This window comes from Lissotriton helveticus, chromosome 6, assembly GCF_964261635.1.
Source record: "Lissotriton helveticus chromosome 6, aLisHel1.1, whole genome shotgun sequence".
NCBI classification, from domain to species: domain Eukaryota; kingdom Metazoa; phylum Chordata; class Amphibia; order Caudata; family Salamandridae; genus Lissotriton; species Lissotriton helveticus.
The window spans coordinates 1,364,949,530-1,364,969,251 of NC_136067.1; positions in this window are offsets into that span (position 1 = coordinate 1,364,949,530).

Sequence of the window (19,722 nt, forward strand, 5' to 3'; positions counted from 1 at the left end):
GTGGTGCTCCTGAAAGGGTGCCCCTCGTACCAATCAGCCTCAGGATCACCCTGTAATTCTGCGTCATATACAGGGCCCCCACCATAGCAGGCTTCATAACCTTCTGCAACTTGTGATTACCAGTCTTTCTAGCTGGACACTTTCCTTCTACCTATGAAGGTGTACCCCGTTCCTATTGGGGAAACCCAGTGGCGTATCCACTCAAGGGACTACACCTTATTTACCAAGCCCTTCTTGTTTTATTTGATTTTGCATTCAAGTTGCATTAAGCCCTCCTGCTTGATGGGCTTGTGCACAGCTTATTTACCCCATTGAAGGCAAGTCAGCTGGCCGCCACTTAAATTGGTGACTACTGTTCAGTTTTAACCATGGATTTATTTACCCATCCATAGGCTTGTTCGATGGCCTGCCCAGAATTGAAACAACTGGTCTCTACTTTGACCGCAGTTCAGGGTGAATACTCTATGGTGCACTGTGGCCAGCACTATCCCATTTTCTCTGCCAGCTGGCCTCCTCCTGTATAGAAGTACCATGGTGGCCATAATTCTTACCCACATAGGAATGCAAAACTACTGCTCTTCGTAACCCTGGTTATGTCTGATTTAATCCACTGCGTGCAATATAGTGCATAACATTAGGTTTGACTAAGCCCTTGTTTTGTAGTGTAGTTCCTATATCCCTGATAGGCTCTGCGCATTGGAATAATATACACTGTAGATTTGGCATAGGACTGAGGTCAGTATGCCTCTATCGAGTCCATAAACTTAATTACTTGTGTGTGCCAGCTAACTCAAAGGTCACTAGAAACTTCTTGAATATACAAGAAGGGATTCGTTTCTGACAACCGCATAATCATGACAACTTTGTTTCCCTCAGAATAGGAACAATCTCTTCAGAGTCGTGGAAACAATAGATAACCGTTTCACCCAGTCAATCGTGCATGCTTCGTTTCTACAGAGTTGCACAGAAATAGAGAGACAGGCGTTTCAATAAAAAGGGTTTCTTGAACAGTCTTATTTCTCATGCAAGAGATATGAACTGCTACAATCGTAAGACAGAATGCGAAGTATAATACGTACAGCACGCAAAAGTACAGGGCTGGAAACAGCGTCCATAATGACCTGGAGGGAGATGGTCAGTGGTTATCATAACATAACGGGCATTTGTAAAGCGTAAGTTCACCCAAGGGTATCTTGGCGCTGAATAAAGAAATGGTTTGACACACCGGGAAGGAACATAAAAGTAATGCTTGCTAGCCAGAAAATAATGTCACTCACTCAACGTGAGTGCAGTGAGACCCTTAGTACCGGAACAAGACTTAGGTCACAAACGTGGCCAATATCTCATCTGCCTCAATACAAGTGCATGCATAGCTTCCAAGGTCTTTGTCTGATGTGCTGCTTCAGGCCAGATTTTTTTTCTTGAAACCTGGGACTTGTATTCCAGTTTTGCAATGGAATAAACAAAACTACAAGACTGTGTGGGGTGTGTGTGTGTGTGTGTGGGGTGTGTGTGTGGGGGGGGTTGTGTGGGGTTGTGTGTGGGGGGGGGTTTGGGTGTGTGTGGGGTTAAGTGGGTGGTTGAGGTTGTGTGTGTGGGGTTGAGTGTGTGGGGTTGAGTGTGTGTGGGGTTGTGTGTGAGACAGTAATACTAAAAGCATCTCTGGGTCAGGCTAGACCTCAAAACAGAAATGAGGGGATTAACCAAGTTAGGCAGTATGCAAGTGACATCGTTTTAGTGCAGATAGCATGCCTTAACACTTCTGTTGCCGGTGCAAAGCATGAACTCGTGGATCAGTGGTAGCATGATAGCTATGCACTCCTTGCTCCATGAAAGAAAAATGTGTGACACAGCACTGGCGCAGGACCAATATATAAATTATGGACCAGGACTGAACTGTCTGTACAGCAAAACTGGAATAACTTGGTAACTTCGTAATGAGATTCTACAAGACCGGTTCATCCCTAGTTAAAAGAGGCATATAATACTAAATGAGACCCCACTCTGATTGGCATTCTAAACTGAGATGCAATTAATTGATACAATGAGCACCTAGTTGTAACTACATCTCCGAGATACTAGTTAACTAACTTAGCACCATGGGATACAAACTACACCTCTGAGATTGGCGGCATATTAATTTTATGCCAATAGCGTTAATGTACCCCTCCACTCATGCCCTGCGTGGCTTGCACAGCAGAGCCTTGACAACCATGTTTTTCTGTGTTATGCCCATGGTCAGTTTTCATGTACACCCCATGCCAAAGGCCTTTCGTGCTTAGTTGCACTGGCCGCACCTTTAACCTTTCTTGTGCTTGTTTTTAGTGAGCATATTGAATACCATTTGAGCTCTGATTTCACATGATTATCTACTACTCAAATCCTGAAATGTTACTGGAGAGAATCCAGACTGTAAGCGAGGCGTACGATTTTTAAACTTCGTACCTCATGTTCTTCCTATCTCTAGATTTCCACATTTCATTTTCCCGGAAGGCAATCAGAAACTCAAAATGGATACGTTTATAATTCGGAAGCGAAAAGCTGGTGACAATGACGTTTGCGAAGAACAAAATGTAGCAGCTATTGAGCAGAACACCCAAGAATCAACAGAACAGTCTTTCTCAGTACGTAAGAAGTGTAAAGGGAAAATCGCCAATCCCCGTTTATATAATAAAGCTTATATGGAACTGGGGTTCACATTTTCTGGTAATGAAAACTTTCCTTGTCCCCAGTGTTTAGTTTGTGGAGAAATACTGGCAAATGAAAGTATGGTGCCAAATAAATTAAAACGCCATTTTACCACAAAACACAGCCATTTGTCAGAAAAACCAGTGGAATACTTTATTGAGCTTGCAAAATCTATAAGGAAGCAGTCTGCATCATTCACAAAGAGAATGAAGACATCAGAGAAAGCTCAAAAGGCAAGTTACTTGGTTGCTCAAATAATTGCCAAAAACAAGGAACCACACACTTTTGCCGAAACCACCATTAGGCAATCTTGCTGTGCTATTGTTCGAACAATGTTTGGGCCAGAATTTGAGATTGAAGTTAATAAAATCCCTTTGGCAGATAACACAATTGGAAGACGGATTCAAGAAATGTCTGCTAACGTTAAGCTGCAAATGAAGGATATTTTTCAAGATGACAATATGATCTTTGCATTGCAACTAGATGAATCAACAGATGTCAGTGGGTTAGCTCAATTACTGGTTTTTATACGTTTCATTCCTACTGACACAATTATTGAGCAATTCCTGTGTTGCCTAGAACTTCCATTGAGAACTAGAGGTGAAGATATATTTCAAACTTTAGATTGCTTCATGAAGGAAAATAATTTGCGCTGGTTAAATTGTGTTGGGATATGCACGGATGGCGCACCGTCAATGTTTGGCTCAACAAAAAGTTTTATAGCTTTAGCAAAGAAAGAAAATGAAACTATCATATTTACTCATTGCTTTTTACATCGCGAGGCACTAGTCGCGCAAACCATTGGGAATGAATTAAGGGAAGTTATGGACAAAGTGATTCAAATGGTGAATTACATTAAAAGTCGACCTCTTAAATCAAGAATATTTGCTCATATTTGTGAACAAATGGGGGCAAGGTTTAAAAAGCTACTACGGCACACAAGACGTTCGTTGGCTCTCAGGAGGTCGAGTGCTTTGTCGTGTATACGAATAGCGTGACATGTTTCTTGAACTTTTTGAGGACATTAAGCAGCACGAATTCTGTGGTCTAATTCAAAACAAACTTTGGTGCACAAAATTGGCTTATCTTGCTGATGTATTTGAACATTTGAATAAAATTAACACCAGTATGCAAGGAAAAGGAGAAAATATCTTAACAGCAGTAGATAACATTTGTGGTTTGAGAGACAAAATAGAAATTTGGGAAAGGAAAGTGAAAGAAGGTAGTTTTGAAATGTTTTCCAAAACAGATGAGTGCCAGATGAAATGCGATTTCAGCCCGCTGATTGTTGACCATTTAACATTGCTCGGAGAGAAAGTTTCTCATTACTTTCCAACTATTGCAATCCAAGACTATGATTGGATCAGAAATCCATTCCTTTCAGCTGTACCTGGAAACTTCTCTCTTATTGAAGAAGAAGAATTAGCTGAAATAGAAAATGATCGAAGTATGCTCATGATGCGTTCAGAGGGTGATTTAGACAGCTTTTGGGTTCGTGTTACAAAAATGCATCCAAACCTAGGTAAAAAAGCGTTAAAAACTCTCTTGCAGTTTTCTACTACATACATTTGTGAAGTATCCTTTTCAACAATGACAAACTTAAAGACACTGAAACGTGGATGCTTAAAAATGCTTGATGATGAAATGCAAGTGTCTTTGTAGTGTAGTTCCTATATTCCAAATAGGCTCTGCGCATTGGAATAACATAAACGATAGTTTAGACATAGGACTGAGGTCGACTAGGTCTCTATTGAATATGTTAGACTTAATTATGAATGCCAGCTAGCTCAGAGGTCACTAGAAACTTTCTCGAGTAAACAGGAAGGTGTTAACTTTCCTGAATAGACAAGAAGGGATTAGTTTCTGACAACCGCATAAACATGACAACTTTGCTCCCTCCAGAATAAGGAGTATATCTCCAGAGTCGCGGAAACAATAGATAACTATTTCACTCAGTCAATCGTGCATGCTTAGTTTCACCAGAAGCGCAGATAAATAGAGAGACGGGCGTTTTCAATAAAAGTGGTTATTTATTGAACAGTCTTCTTTCTCATGCAAGAGAAGTGAGTTGCCACAATTGCAATACTTGTAATAAAGTAAAGTGCGTACAGTAAAAGGAGTATTATGAAATAATACTGTAAAAGCATGGTACAGTTTCTAAGCCATACCGTGTTTAAAATAGATAGAATATATACATATATAAAATCATTGACTAAACGTACTCAACTGGTGCTTCTAAGATACGCCTACCCCGGTGTACCTAACCTAAGCCTAGTACCTAGGGAAGGAGTAAGTGAGCTGCAGTTTAAGATAGTTTTTGCCAAGAATCTGAATCAAGAATTCTTTAAGGGTCTAATCAGCTCCATACCTTGTTTATAGAATGAAGGAGGGTCGGCTTCCTTCGGCACTTGCCGCAGCAGGGCGTCGGGCAAGTAGATAGTCGATCTGCTCAAAACCACTGTGTGCTTGCTAGGGCAGCTGTTGGTATATTTATACCTGGAAGGTGCCGAGTTTGACGTAAGGTTGGACATAAGACGTCACTAAGAACTCGCAGTTCTTTCAGGACTCCAGGAGTTCTTGGACAAATCAAAACAGAAGCAGGGGGAATTCCCGGGCTGCTGGAGGCTTGGTTTGTTTAAGAACACGTTTTACTTTCTAGGAGTCTATGGGAGTAGCCTTGCCGTATTTGGACCGCATTGGCTATGACTAAATATGGATATGATTCTTATGCCTTTATAAGGATATGATTTGTTATAACCACATAAGGGCATAAATCTGGAATATTTAAATAGGGTCCTAGATACGTTCACAACACCCACTCCACGTATAATGTCCATCATTACTAAATACTAAGCAATATTAAACATATAACTATGCATGTGTTTTCCAGCCCACCACAAAATACATAAAATGCATTTGAAATGGTATGTACATGAAAAATGAGTATTATACTGTACGTTTTCAAGCAGTCGTATCATTTAGATAATGCATATAAAGTACATTTATGAAATGGCTCTTAATACAGAAGAGAAGGTCGAGACCATTTCATCACATATTTATACAAGACTGTACATGTGCTAGAGGCTGAATCAAAATATTGTCTCTAGAGTTTCAAAATAGAAATCTTGTTCTCTAAGAATAGTTCTACTTTAAGCAGAGTATCATGTGCCCCAAAAAAGTAAATATTTTGGAAACGGGGAAAAATAGTTTCGCTTTCAGGAAAAAAATAGTTCCACTCTTTTGTAGAAGTTTTTGTTTTTCAAAATTGAAGGTCGAATTCGGAGTTCAGGGAACACTATGTGCTCAAAAGTTATTCTCGTTGTTAGGCGAGAACATTAACTCAGATAGGCTGGCAAAGAATTCGTCTACAACAGTAGATGAAAGTTGGACCAAGTCCGAAAAAGTAGAAATAGTGCATATATGAGAAGCATTGCCATCATCGGTGTCTAGATCAGCAATGGTCACAGAAGGTTGTACCTGTGTGCCGCTTTCATCTCGTACCTCACAGTCACCTAATCGTAATGGTGAAGTCTCAACGAATGCCGTCATCAGAATAGGTAGCCGCTGGGGACAACACGCTGCATGAGCCGTTACCGAACCAAGCAAAGTATCGATATCCATAGGTACTGCTGATGGTAGTGTGAGACAGATGTCCAACACGCATTCTTCTCCGCATAGCAAGCATAGTAGAACAGGTAAGATGCCAGATTGGTCTGAATGAAAGAAACCATGTGGTATTCAGATCTCTTAGCCGAGCTAAGCCGAGTACCTTAGTTATTCTTTCTCTGTATCTCATCGCTAGGATCGTTTCTTCCATGGTTGCCCGAGTTTTGTTTGTGGCTGGATTTGCCATATTGGAGCAGGAGGAACAAAAATAAAATTCCTGCCACGAGTCCCAAGATGAGAGGCAGGCCACCAAACACAGAGTGCACGAAATTCGGGAAGATGCTCAGGACTGCTTCAAAGGGTGCTAACAGTCCCGAACAAATTGTCTTAAATACATGTGCGATGCCACTGGTATGAGACATGTTTAAAATTTGACCTAACATTTCTGCGAAATGTACGGGGCAATTGGTTGATAATAATGTATGTGTCTCTGCCGCTGTCCTTGCAACTTGCAGATTATACGTTTCTTTAGACGAGGTTAAAGGCACATTGGCTATGACTAAATATGGATATGATTCTTATGCCTTTATAAGGATATGATTTGTTATAACCACATAAGGGCATAAATCTGGAATATTTAAATAGGGTCCTAGATACGTTCACAACACCCACTCCACGTATAATGTCCATCATTACTAAATACTAAGCAATATTAAACATATAACTATGCATGTGTTTTCCAGCCCACCACAAAATACATAAAATGCATTTGAAATGGTATGTACATGAAAAATGAGTATTATACTGTACGTTTTCAAGCAGTCGTATCATTTAGATAATGCATATAAAGTACATTTATGAAATGGCTCTTAATACAGAAGAGAAGGTCGAGACCATTTCATCACATATTTATACAAGACTGTACATGTGCTAGAGGCTGAATCAAAATATTGTCTCTAGAGTTTCAAAATAGAAATCTTGTTCTCTAAGAATAGTTCTACTTTAAGCAGAGTATCATGTGCCCCAAAAAAGTAAATATTTTGGAAACGGGGAAAAATAGTTTCGCTTTCAGGAAAAAAATAGTTCCACTCTTTTGTAGAAGTTTTTGTTTTTCAAAATTGAAGGTCGAATTCGGAGTTCAGGGAACACTATGTGCTCAAAAGTTATTCTCGTTGTTAGGCGAGAACATTAACTCAGATAGGCTGGCAAAGAATTCGTCTACAACAGTAGATGAAAGTTGGACCAAGTCCGAAAAAGTAGAAATAGTGCATATATGAGAAGCATTGCCATCATCGGTGTCTAGATCAGCAATGGTCACAGAAGGTTGTACCTGTGTGCCGCTTTCATCTCGTACCTCACAGTCACCTAATCGTAATAGTGAAGTCTCAACGAATGCCGTCATCAGAATAGGTAGCCGCTGGGGACAACACGCTGCATGAGCCGTTACCGAACCAAGCAAAGTATCGATATCCATAGGTACTGCTGATGGTAGTGTGAGACAGATGTCCAACACGCATTCTTCTCCGCATAGCAAGCATAGTAGAACAGGTAAGATGCCAGATTGGTCTGAATGAAAGAAACCATGTGGTATTCAGATCTCTTAGCCGAGCTAAGCCGAGTACCTTAGTTATTCTTTCTCTGTATCTCATCGCTAGGATCGTTTCTTCCATGGTTGCCCGAGTTTTGTTTGTGGCTGGATTTGCCATATTGGAGCAGGAGGAACAAAAATAAAATTCCTGCCACGAGTCCCAAGATGAGAGGCAGGCCACCAAACACAGAGTGCACGAAATTCGGGAAGATGCTCAGGACTGCTTCAAAGGGTGCTAACAGTCCCGAACAAATTGTCTTAAATACATGTGCGATGCCACTGGTATGAGACATGTTTAAAATTTGACCTAACATTTCTGCGAAATGTACGGGGCAATTGGTTGATAATAATGTATGTGTCTCTGCCGCTGTCCTTGCAACTTGCAGATCATACGTTTCTTTAGACGAGGTTAAAGGCACAGTTGTTTGTAAAAGAATAGACTTCATTCTGCTTAAAGTATCAATTCGAATAGAAGAGATATTCAGAGAAGGCCATATTGCTGCCTCCTTGTCTGGTTTGCTGTTTGGATGCAATACTTGCATACAGCAAATGACCCTGGAAGTAACGCTCACGAGATAGGCCGTTCCTGGCACTATGCCACAACAGCGGTGGTCACTTAATATAACGTAACTGCTGTTGGAAAGTTGTCTGAAAAAAGGCTCTATCTGTGTAGCCGGGGTGCCGTGCAGGTGGCATGAAAGGTCATTTGATGAACCTTCGCAGGCTCCATGCAAGTTAATACCTTGACACAGAAGTGTACCGCTTAGTGATTTTTTACAATTGTTGCCACTAAGAAATACCTCTTTTTTCCCTTCACTATAACATCTATGTGTATAAGGTAAATTCCAGGCTGACTTGATGTGTCCTTTACCCAACCTTTCATACAGGCCTGCTGGTATATACTTTTGGCAATATTGAAACTGAAAAGTCGTTATCGGAATTGTAATTGTACCATGTATTATCCATTCAATGACAGGTCGTTCTGACATTATTAATGGCGATTTTTCTAGTTTTTCAATGCTCAGCACCGTATAGTCCGCTCCTTTTTGTGCCAAAGAGATTTGTTTATCTGTAAGGTTAAAGATAGAAAATAATGACGTATTGTTGATTAGACGCCATGGCACGTAGCCTGAACGCAGATTTTGTAACGTCCAGCCTAGCTGTACAATAGAACGTTATTGGGACTGGCCATGTTGTAACATTAGCATATCCTGTTCTATTATATCAATAGCAGATGATACAATGTTGTCCAGTGAATACATTCTGGAGGACAGAGTCGTTAACCCATTGTCCACTACAGACAGTGATTTTTCCAAATTAATACGATCAATTTCTCGTATTTTTTCAACAGTTTCAATTTGCATTACTTTCCAAGCTTCGTTGTAAGCAGCGTATATACCGGCGTATTTGAAACGTTTTTGACGCTGTTTGCGAGGTCCCAATATGAAATCTCGCAAGTCAGCACCTTCTTTAAGTAAAGTCAAGTGTCGCTTAATTTCAGGCAGTGTGGATCTCTTGTAGCCATTCGAGGCATAGTTTCCCTACACTGTATGTTGTAATTATCCCTGGATGTTGTCTCTGGGAATATCTTGGGTCTGGCCTGTTCTGTTTGAACCCCTGTCTTTTATTCAGGAATCTATCTTGACAGTTATTAGTGTCTGTGGGCCATATCAACAATTTTCTCCAATCAGGATTTGTTCTGTTTTGTTGTAAAATATGGGATACGTCTATCTCCACATCTGTAGTGCTATTACTATCAGGCATGGGTTTTAGAATAGACGGTTTGTTTAAGTCTTTTATCTTGGCTAGGCCAAGACAGGTTGTTTGTTGAATGGTGTCATTCAGGAACATTATCTGTTCTGGGATCATGCAGGCTCTAAATAATGATTCTAGACCTTGTACCTGCCAATCTTTTGTACCCCAAATGGTTTTTGTTTCAATGTTGTTTTTCCAAAATTCAAAACCAAATGTAGACATTTTTTCATAAAATTGTGTGGAATATATCAATTTAGCGTTTGTCAACATGTTTTTCATTCCTGTCTTATTTAACATTTTAAAATAAAACGTTTCTGGATCTGTGTAGTTAAATCCTGAGAAGTATGGGAATTTCTCATAAAATGTTTTCGAGCTGCCTTTTGGCTGTGTGGGACAATGTTCCCATTGATTATAGGTAAAAACATTTCTAGGATTAGCAGATTTATGCAAATAGTTATGCCCATAATGATTAAAGCAATACATTTCTTCATAGTTTGATGAGCCTTCTAAATAATCATGCTCTGTAAATTTTGCTGACATTTCTAAATCTGACATCATATTATTAATATTTTCAAAGTCCCAATCATCAGAAAAAGTACTAGATGATACAAAGTCACTTAATGAAACCTTGAACATATTTCAAACGTTTAACCGGGCCATAGATGTCGTAATCAGTTGTGTCCCATGCTACACCACCAGGTATAGGAATGGCTGTGATGTTTACTGATGATAGTTCTCTTTTTTCAATGTGAGAAGATCTGTGAGGCTTTATGACCAAGGTGATGTTCTGACTTGCTGTGTCCATTGTACTTTATTTTCCATCAATGAATTTTCCCAAACTTAAAGCAAAAATGAGCCAGAGTAGGAGGAAAAGTACACCTAACACAATCCATAATTCAATCCATGGTGAAATCAGATATGTTTCTTTGAGTTGGTGAAAGAGTTCAGTCATTTTTTCTTTGAAAGTTTTAGTTGCTGGCGTTTCTTCATGTTCACTTGGATCATCAGAAAAGTCATCGAAATTGATGAAGTATCCAGATGCAGTTCTGTCAATTGTTGGAATTGCTTCCGGATTTTCATTAATCTTTGCATTTGTGTAGTCAGAGGCTACATCATTGTAGATTGGTGTTTCTTGACGAACGGTTGCAATTTGGGTTTCAGGAGGCACAAGTTCCATGGCTTTGTTGCACAGTCCTTTTTTATTCACTGCAGGTTTATCAAATGTGATTAGTCTCTCAGTTTGAACCTCTTGAATTGTAGCACGGTTTGGTCTTCTGCTACTTCTTGGGAGTCCACTGGGCCTACTACTTATTATTGGCCACATGATTGTGGTTTTACCAGGTCGATTGATACAACTCTGTTCTCCTTTTTACCAGCGAGCGGCGGTAGTACTACTGATCTTGCTCCGCTGACAGCTAAGACAGGTACTGCTTTTCTGTAAGAAGGCCCAAATTCCTTCTTCACCGCAATCTTTTCTCTGACCAGATCCCCAATCTTTGGAATCCAGACAGGTCTTGCTGGGACAGGTGGTTTATCTTCAGTGGCCATTGGCTTTAGCTTTATGTTACTTAGACTTCTTCTGGTTTCATTTAAGTCCTGTAAAACAGCCAAACGATCTTTGATATCAAAGGTTTTTTTGTTTCACCACTGAAGTTTGACAATCGAGGTCACTGATGATCATTCTAGTACCAAACAAAAGTTCATACGGAGTGATTCCCCCCAGAGAATTTCTTGGAAGATTATTAAGACTACGTTGGACACTTGTAAGATGTTTGACTCACCCGTCACCTGAATCTAATACCCTCGCTGTTATACATTGCTTTATGTCACGTTTTTTTCTCTCCACTACCGCATTTCCCTTGGGATGGAATGGACTGGAGTACCGCAATGCAATGCCCATGCTGGTCATGGCCTCCTTGTAAGCTCGAGAGCTAAACGCAGGACCCTGGTCAGAATGTAGCATGCCAATTGCGTATGTGCCGATAAAGACTCGCAAATCTTTTATAACAGTTCTGGCGTCAGCCGAGCTCTGGGGCCACATCCAAATGAATCTCGTCTTAATAATTATGGGATCGCATTTTTCCGTCTGGATTTCTGCGTATAGATAGCCTAATGCTCTCTAATAGAGGTGTCCGGGCAGGTGTCTGGTCCGGTTCACAACTGCAATCTCTGTTGCAGTCCTGACAATCCATTGCAAAGTTATAAATTTGCACGCTCATCCCCGGCCATCAGTATTGTGATTGTAATTCTATTAGAGATTTCAAGATCTCTTGGTGCCTCAGACCCATTCCCATGTGTGCTTCTTGTATCAAGTAAGCTCTCCGGTTCGTGTTTGGAATTACTCTATCCCCCACTCCAGGGATTCGAGCAAATGGAACGGAGTTCACATCAATTATGCATATATTTCCGAGTGGATAATTTAGAGGTAACGCCGCATAGTTGCCTTCCATTGAGGCTTTTACTGCTAGTAGCGTTTCTCCATCTATTTGTTTTTTAGAATGCTTTTTTGTAGCTACGGAAGCCGGTTTGACAGCTGCTGCTGTGGCTCTGTTAGCCAATGAATTCCCCGCAACGTGAACACCATCACGTTGATGACTCAGTGTATGTATCGCGTGAGTCTTTTGTAGTTCTTTCTGTACAAGAACTACTTGTTACCAAAGTTTTTTATGCTTTATTGTGGCACCTGTCTCATCTTTGTAACTGTTTTTGATCCAGGTCTGCATGTCATTATTGTAAGACTGGACGCAGTAATGCGAATCGCACACTATTAGTGTGGGGAATTCGCGATCAGCATTTTCAAGCGCCATCTTTAAAGATGCTATTTCAGCTCGCTGAGCTGTACAGTTTCTGAGTGATTCAGTTTTGGTGACCATTGGTCTGAATTTACCTAAGCGCCAGCGACCTTTAACAATCGCGCATGCTGCATTGTAAACTTGTTTTTCCACAACGTGGTGTTGTGCAAACCTGTCCGTGTATATTACACATGAGTATTGTTCGAGAGCCAGAATTTTGATTGACAGAGGACATTCATGTTCGTATTCCAGATCTTCTAGTTTTTTCATTTTGGGATCAAATGCGTGTTTCACGTCTGTTGCAGCAAGAGAATTTTCCCATTGTATCCATTTTGGATCTAAAGCTTTAGCATTCGGAATGCTTGATCTTGTTACTACCTCAAGGGCTGATACTGCTGTTAAAACAGATATGCTCTTGCCTTGAGCTAGGGCTCTTTCTTTTGCTACAGCAGTTTGAACCGCAGTCAGAATTTTTTCAGTAGAACTGAATTCCATTTCAGCTTGTGTGTACAAGTGTGATTTATAAGCTATTGGTACCGTTTCTCCCTCATTAGAGGTCAGGTATGTGAATCCGCATCTTCCTGGGATGACTCGGATTACAAGGTTGCGTTCGTTTGCGCGTGTTTGCAGTTTTGTCTTAGTTAACATGTCTGTTTGTATTAATCTTAAAATTTTTGTGTGAATCTGTGTCCAATTAATTGGTTCTAAATCAGATTTTATTAATTCGTAGAGAGGTTTAACCCTCTCTGCATAGTTTAGAATGTAAGTTCTTCCAAAATTCAAGAAACCTAGAATTGATTGTAAGTTTTTCAGCGTTTTTGGAGCTTGGAGTACTGCACATTTCTCTAAGAAGTTGTCTGCTAGGCTTTTGCCTTCACTTGATAACTCATATCCCAAAAATAGGACAGTGAGGTGGGCAATTCGTGACTTCTTAAAGTTGAATTTGTACCCTTCAGCTGCGAACCCAAGCATAATGGTGTTCACTCTTTTCAAGTGTCTCTCCAGGTCATCGTCTGTAAGATAGATGTCATCGACATAGGATAATGCCTCATCATCATACATTTGTAGTAATTCTGTTACCCTCGCTGAAAATAATCCTGGGCTGTTCTTGAATCCCAGTGGGAGACGACAAAATTGCTTTTGGGCCCCCATACAGGAGAAAGCGGTCAAATACCTGGTTTCTGGTGCTATGTTTTGACAGAAGAAACCATTTGAAATATCTAATGTCGTTTTATATTTTTTGCGCACAATGTTATTCATTAGTGCTGCACTGTGTGAGTTTTGTACTGCAAATGTTTTGCAACAAGAGTTTAGGTGTTTGAAGTCCAAGACTAGACGATATGAATCGTCTGGCTTGGAGACAGGAAACAAAGTATTGTTCATTGATAAGGTGCATGTTTCAATTACCCCCTGATATTCAAGTTGATCTAAGATCTCCCTGACTTGTTTTTTAGCTTCTTGCTTAACAGGATACTGCCTCTGTGCAGTTGGTTGTTTTTTAACTGAATTTTATGGTGAGGAGAATCCTCATCCCATCCTACATGATTTTTATGTAATGCAGGGGCTTGGGCCACTGCCCATTTTCTATCAAATGTGTATTTTTTATGAATTGGAATGTGATTTGAGAAGGCAGGCATAATCATTTCTTCGCCATGTGGGCTCTACCTGACAAACTCTGGTGGCTAGTCTTTCTCTGCTAGCAGGATATCATAGCCTTTAGATAGGTTCTCCCAAAAGAGACCTTTTATTTTCCTAGTTTTGTCCCCTTCTATACGTAATGTTATTTCATATAATTTATGGGGTACACTAACCCTGGTGTCTGCAGTTTCCACCTGAATGTATTCATTCGTGCCCACTGTCTCCAGAAGATTCCTCAGGATCTTGCGAGCTATGGTCACTTCTGCTGCACTGTCGAGCATTGTCTGGGCCCATTCTCCGTTCTTGAGTTGTGTCCTCAGAATCCTCTGCATGTTTTATTTTAATACTTTAAACGTACTCAACTGGTGCTTCTAAGATACGCCTACCCCGGTGTACCTAACCTAAGCCTAGTACCTAGGGAAGGAGTAAGTGAGCTGCAGTTTAAGATAGTTTTTGCCAAGAATCTGAATCAAGAATTCTTTAAGGGTCTAATCAGCTCCATACCTTGTTTATAGAATGAAGGAGGGTCGGCTTCCTTCGGCACTTGCCACAGCAGGGCATCGGGCAAGTAGATAGTCGATCTGCTCAAAACCACCCTGTGCTTGCTAGGGCAGCTGTTGGTATATTTATACCTGGAAGGTGCCGAGTTTGACGTAAGGTTGGACATAAGACGTCACTAAGAACTCGCAGTTCTTTCAGGACTCCAGGAGTTCTTGGACAAATCAAAACAGAAGCAGGGGGAATTCCCGGGCTGCTGGAGGCTTGGTTTGTTTAAGAACACGTTTTACTTTCTAGGAGTCTATGGGAGTAGCCTTGCCGTATTTGGACCGCATTGGCTATGACTAAATATGGATATGATTCTTATGCCTTTATAAGGATATGATTTGTTATAACCACATAAGGGCATAAATCTGGAATATTTAAATAGGGTCCTAGATACGTTCACAACACCCACTCCACATATAATGTCCATCATTACTAAATACTAAGCAATATTAAACATATAACTATGCATGTGTTTTCCAGCCCACCACAAAATACATAAAATGCATTTGAAATGGTATGTACATGAAAAATGAGTATTATACTGTACGTTTTCAAGCAGTCGTATCATTTAGATAATGCATATAAAGTACATTTATGAAATGGCTCTTAATACAGAAGAGAAGGTTGAGACCATTTCATCACATATTTATACAAGACTGTACATGTGCTAGAGGCTGAATCAAAATATTGTCTCTAGAGTTTCAAAATAGAAATCTTGTTCTCTAAGAATAGTTCTACTTTAAGCAGAGTATCATGTGCCCCAAAAAAGTAAATATTTTGGAAACGGGGAAAAATAGTTTCGCTTTCAGGAAAAAAATAGTTCCACTCTTTTGTAGAAGTTTTTGTTTTTCAAAATTGAAGGTCGAATTCGGAGTTCAGGGAACACTATGTGCTCAAAAGTTATTCTCGTTGTTAGGCGAGAACATTAACTCAGATAGGCTGGCAAAGAATTCGTCTACAACAGTAGATGAAAGTTGGACCAAGTCCGAAAAAGTAGAAATAGTGCATATATGAGAAGCATTGCCATCATCGGTGTCTAGATCAGCAATGGTCACAGAAGGTTGTACCTGTGTGCCGCTTTCATCTCGTACCTCACAGTCACCTAATCGTAATGGTGAAGTCTCAACGAATGCCGTCATCAGAATAGGTAGCCGCTGGGGACAACACGCTGCATGAGCCGTTACCGAACCAAGCAAAGTATCGATATCCATAGGTACTGCTGATGGTAGTGTGAGACAGATGTCCAACAAGCATTCTTCTCCGCATAGCAAGCATCGTAGAACAGGTAAGATGCCAGATTGGTCTGAATGAAAGAAACCATGTGGTATTCAGATCTCTTAGCCGAGCTAAGCCGAGTACCTTAGTTATTCTTTCTCTGTATCTCATCGCTAGGATCGTTTCTTCCATGGTTGCCCGAGTTTTGTTTGTGGCTGGATTTGCCATATTGGAGCAGGAGGAACAAAAATAAAATTCCTGCCACGAGTCCCAAGATGAGAGGCAGACCACCAAACACAGAGTGCACGAAATTCGGGAAGATGCTCAGGACTGCTTCAAAGGGTGCTAACAGTCCCGAACAAATTGTCTTAAATACATGTGCGATGCCACTGGTATGAGACATGTTTAAAATTTGACCTAACATTTCTGCGAAATGTACGGGGCAATTGGTTGATAATAATGTATGTGTCTCTGCCGCTGTCCTTGCAACTTGCAGATCATACGTTTCTTTAGACGAGGTTAAAGGCACAGTTGTTTGTAAAAGAATAGACTTCATTCTGCTTAAAGTATCAATTCGAATAGAAGAGATATTCAGAGAAGGCCATATTGCTGCCTCCTTGTCTGGTTTGCTGTTTGGATGCAATACTTGCATACAGCAAATGACCCTGGAAGTAACGCTCACGAGATAGGCCGTTCCTGGCACTATGCCACAACAGCGGTGGTCACTTAATATAACGTAACTGCTGTTGGAAAGTTGTCTGAAAAAAGGCTCTATCTGTGTAGCCGGGGTGCCGTGCAGGTGGCATGAAAGGTCATTTGATGAACCTTCGCAGGCTCCATGCAAGTTAATACCTTGACACAGAAGTGTACCGCTTAGTGATTTTTTACAATTGTTGCCACTAAGAAATACCTCTTTTTTCCCTTCACTATAACATCTATGTGTATAAGGTAAATTCCAGGCTGACTTGATGTGTCCTTTACCCAACCTTTCATACAGGCCTGCTGGTATATACTTTTGGCAATATTGAAACTGAAAAGTCGTTATCGGAATTGTAATTGTACCATGTATTATCCATTCAATGACAGGTCGTTCTGACATTATTAATGGCGATTTTTCTAGTTTTTCAATGCTCAGCACCGTATAGTCCGCTCCTTTTTGTGACAAAGAGATTTGTTTATCTGTAAGGTTAAAGATAGAAAATAATGACGTATTGTTGATTAGACGCCATGGCACGTAGCCTGAACGCAGATTTTGTAACGTCCAGCCTAGCTGTACAATAGAACGTTATTGGGACTGGCCATGTTGTAACATTAGCATATCCTGTTCTATTATATCAATAGCAGATGATACAATGTTGTCCAGTGAATACATTCTGGAGGACAGAGTCGTTAACCCATTGTCCACTACAGACAGTGATTTTTCCAAATTAATACGATCAATTTCTCGTATTTTTTCAACAGTTTCAATTTGCATTACTTTCCAAGCTTCGTTGTAAGCAGCGTATATACCGGCGTATTTGAAACGTTTTTGACGCTGTCTGCGAGGTCCCAATATGAAATCTCGCAAGTCAGCACCTTCTTTAAGTAAAGTCAAGTGTCGCTTAATTTCAGGCAGTGTGGATCTCTTGTAGCTATTCGAGGCATAGTTTCCCTACACTGTATGTTGTAATTATCCCTGGATGTTGTCTCTGGGAATATCTTGGGTCTGGCCTGTTCTGTTTGAACCCCTGTCTTTTATTCAGGAATCTATCTTGACAGTTATTAGTGTCTGTGGGCCATATCAACAATTTTCCCCAATCAGGATTTGTTCTGTTTTGTTGTAAAATATGGGATACGTCTATCTCCACATCTGTAGTGCTATTACTATCAGGCATGGGTTTTAGAATAGACGGTTTGTTTAAGTCTTTTATCTTGGCTAGGCCAAGACAGGTTGTTTGTTGAATGGTGTCATTCAGGAACATTATCTGTTCTGGGATCATGCAGGCTCTAAATAATGATTCTAGACCTTGTACCTGCCAATCTTTTGTACCCCAAATGGTTTTTGTTTCAATGTTGTTTTTCCAAAATTCAAAACCAAATGTAGACATTTTTTCATAAAATTGTGTGGAATATATCAATTTAGCGTTTGTCAACATGTTTTTCATTCCTGTCTTATTTAACATTTTAAAATAAAACGTTTCTGGATCTGTGTAGTTAAATCCTGAGAAGTATGGGAATTTCTCATAAAATGTTTTCGAGCTGCCTTTTGGCGGTGTGGGACAATGTTCCCATTGATTATAGGTAAAAACATTTCTAGGATTAGCAGATTTATGCAAATAGTTATGCCCATAATGATTAAAGCAATACATTTCTTCATAGTTTGATGAGCCTTCTAAATATTCATGCTCTGTAAATTTTGCTGACATTTCTAAATCTGACATCATATTATTAATATTTTCAAAGTCCCAATCATCAGAAAAAGTACTAGATGATACAAAGTCACTTAATGAAACCTTGAACATATTTCAAACGTTCAACCGGGCCATAGATGTCGTAATCAGTTGTGTCCCATGCTACACCACCAGGTATAGGAATGGCTGTGATGTTTACTGATGATAGTTCTCTTTTTTCAATGTGAGAAGATCTGTGAGGCTTTATGACCAAGGTGATGTTCTGACTTGCTGTGTCCATTGTACTTTATTTTCCATCAATGAATTTTCCCAAACTTAAAGCAAAAATGAGCCAAAGTAGGAGGAAAAGTACACCTAACACAATCCATAATTCAATCCATGGTGAAATCAGATATGTTTCTTTGAGTTGGTGAAAGAGTTCAGTCATTTTTTCTTTGAAAGTTTTAGTTGCTGGCGTTTCTTCATGTTCACTTGGATCATCAGAAAAGTCATCGAAATTGATGAAGTAGCCTGATGCAGTTCTGTCAATTGTTGGAATTGCTTCCGGATTTTCATTAATCTTTGCATTTGTGTAGTCAGAGGCTACATCATTGTAGATTGGTGTTTCTTGACGAACGGCTGCAATTTGGGTTTCAAGAGGCACAAGTTCCATGGCTTTGTTGCACAGTCCTTTTTTATTCACTGCAGGTTTATCAAATGTGATTAGTCTCTCAGTTTGAACCTCTTGAATTGTAGCACGGTTTGGTCTTCTGCTACTTCTTGGGAGTCCACTGGGCCTACTACTTATTATTGGCCACATGATTGTGGTTTTACCAGGTCGATTGATACAACTCTGTTCTCCTTTTTACCAGCGAGCGGCGGTAGTACTACTGATCTTGCTCCGCTGACAGCTAAGACAGGTACTGCTTTTCTGTAAGAAGGCCCAAATTCCTTCTTCACCGCAATCTTTTCTCTGACCAGATCCCCAATCTTTGGAATCCAGACAGGTCTTGCTGGGACAGGTGGTTTATCTTCAGTGGCCATTGGCTTTAGCTTTATGTTACTTAGACTTCTTCTGGTTTCATTTAAGTCCTGTAAAACAGCCAAACGATCTTTGATATCAAAGGTTTTTTTGTTCCACCATTGAAGTTTGACAATCGAGGTCACTGATGATCATTCTAGTACCAAACAAAAGTTCATACGGAGTGATTCCCCCCAGAGAATTTCTTGGCAGATTATTAAGACTACGTTGGACACTTGTAAGATGTTTGACTCACCCGTCACCTGAATCTAATACCCTCGCTGTTATACATTGCTTTATGTCACGTTTTTTTCTCTCCACTACCGCATTTCCCTTGGGATGGAATGGACTGGAGTACCGCAATGCAATGCCCATGCTGGTCATGGCCTCCTTGTAAGCTCGAGAGCTAAACGCAGGACCCTGGTCAGAATGTAGCATGCCAATTGCGTATGCGCCGATAAAGACTCGCAAATCTTTTATAACAGTTCTGGCGTCAGCCGAGCT